The sequence below is a fragment of the Otolemur garnettii genome, unplaced genomic scaffold, assembly GCF_000181295.1.
Source record: "Otolemur garnettii isolate 467f Iridium unplaced genomic scaffold, OtoGar3 scaffold00006, whole genome shotgun sequence".
Classification (NCBI taxonomy): Eukaryota; Metazoa; Chordata; class Mammalia; order Primates; family Galagidae; genus Otolemur; species Otolemur garnettii.
This window is the reverse complement of record NW_003852401.1, coordinates 5,443,400-5,445,767: the sequence shown is the minus strand read 5'-3', so window position 1 is coordinate 5,445,767 and position 2,368 is coordinate 5,443,400. Positions and strand designations below refer to the sequence as shown.

Here is a 2,368-nt window from a genome sequence, read left to right as displayed (position 1 = left end):
TTTTTTTTTTTTTCTTACCAGCAGAAAAGGTTTATTTCTTCTAAGGACAAATGATTAAACTACATCCCAAACCTTAATTTATAGACACAAACCAACCTAGCCATTTAAAGCATTAGATATTTAGGTCCAAGACACATGATGGGGAGAAATGCTTCACCATCTGAAGCTCACACCCAACTTGGCTTGATGGACTGCTTGTGCTTGGCTGTGGCTGAAGGGAAGAGCATGTCTGCAGTATGGAAGGAGGACAGCTGTGTTTCACAAATACCGGAGCATTTGAGACTGCGTGGGGAGCCATATATTTTCATGTCAAAGGGAAAAGAGCGAAGTTCCTCTTGCAGGGCCCTAGGCTGCCTTGCAGAGGGCCACAGCAGAGAGGCGGACTTCTCCCGGCTCACGCTCGGTGAATTCTCTGCAGACCTTGGCTGCATCCTGCAGCAGGCAGTTCTCTGAACTGGCACCACTGGAAAAGCCATTCGTCCATCAAGTTCATAGACGGCCATTTATACTGTTAAACAGAATAAAATGAAAATCCACTTTGTCATCTACCTGATATCGGCCTTCCTGAGCCACGGCATCATGGGCTGCCTGATGTTCTCATTCTTTTCACAGCACTTTGCTCTGTCATCAGGAGACATCTTCTGTTTCAGAGAGAAACTATTTCAGGACTGATCCATCCTCAAATCCCAGTTCGTCTTGGTTGTTAGCCAGAGCATGGGTAAGTCCTATTGTACCACACGAGTTCCGGATGGTCTGCTTCATGAAGTACATTTTAGGACCAACTTCTTGTCCCTTCGGTTCTTCGATTTGTATTTTCTTGAAGTTCTCATGCTGGGCGGTGAGCAGAAACAGCAGCAGTAGCGCGCAGGCAGGCGCTGGCGCGGAGCCCCGAGACTCCTTCTCCAGCCCCTGCAAGTCCTCGGCGGGCGGCTAAGAGCCACTGCCCGTCGACCCCCAGCCCAGCCAGTGCTTTGGTCAGCATCTCCGGGTTAATCTCCATCTTGGAGAGCCAACAGCCACGCCACCACCCAGAGAAGAACATATATTAAGGACTGTCTGAAGTCCTAGATGGTGTTCAGGCTGTGATTTTCTGCAAATGGCTCTTCCTTTTATTACTTTTTAAAATCCATCTCTTCCTCACCTCACCATTACGAATGTTGGCATCAGCAACAGCAGCAGCAACAAGCGTGACAGCAATAACTTCTCCTTTTTTACTGAGTATCTACTACATAGCAGACACCATTTAAATGGTTTTGCTTATTTCAATCTCTCGTTACAGCAATAACATGATCATTATCAGTATCGTTTTAATAACCTCTTTTGTAAGTTGGAATTAGTCTTTGCACGTTTATTGTGACCTTTTATATAAAGTCAGTATTAACATTATGATGTGTTTTAAAATTGTTTTTCTTGTACTTATCTTTCTTCTTTCCTCTCCATTTTAAGGATTGATACACTTATTTATATTCCCTTGTATCCTTTTGCAGAGTTGAAGGCTTTTGACTGATTTCTACTTAGTGTTTTCCTTACTTTTAAAGATACACATTTAACTCTAATTTTGAAAAAGACAATTTACATTTACCAGTACGTCTAACCTCTTCCTGAGCTCAAGCTTTACAATCTTACTATAATTACTTTAGTTTTATTCTTTACTTTAATGCATATTTTTATTACTTGTAGTGAATATAGCATCAGTTTTCCTTTAACTTGTTTTCTAACCTTCCTGATTTCTCATTTATTTCTGAAATGCATATATTAATTTTTTCTGAGTTTCCCTGGGCAGTAAGTTTTATTAGACTTTTGCATGTCTGAAAATAACTCTATTTATCCTCCACCTTTGCAAGCTTTATTTGGCTATACATAAATTTCCGGGAAACAGTTATTTTCACTTTGTATTTTAAAGATATTATCCATTCTCTCTTGGTTACTATAGTATATGGTTAGGAAGTTTATCATCAGCCAAATAAATGTTGCATTTTCATCTGTACTCAATGTCTATTAAGTTCTCTTTTACTTTATTTTAGTCTTTTTGTCTTAGTGAATCCGTCCATATCCTCTTTCCATTCATTAATTTTCCGTTTATGCTATCAAAAACTTGTTATATCTCCTTTTACCTTTTATTTTAATAACTATGATTTTTCTTTATTTGAAAGTTTTCTCTTAAATTATTTTGCCTACTTTTTCTCATCAATTCATTTTTATATTCATCCTGTCTTTTTATTCCTCCATCTTTGTTTATTTTATAGTTTCTCTATCCTCTTAGATTATGTCCTTTGACAATCTGTACATACTGGTCCAATTATTGATTTTGTTGGCTGTCTTCATGGATGAGTCTTCTGAACATAGCTTGAATTCTTTATTTTAATGT

At 38.6% G+C, this 2,368-nt stretch overlaps 1 pseudogene; it reads right to left on the bottom strand.

The window, feature by feature from the left end:
• Positions 1–345: 345 nt before the first annotated feature.
• Positions 346–1,000, bottom strand: LOC100955077 (annotated as a pseudogene).
• Positions 1,001–2,368: the final 1,368 nt, after the last annotated feature.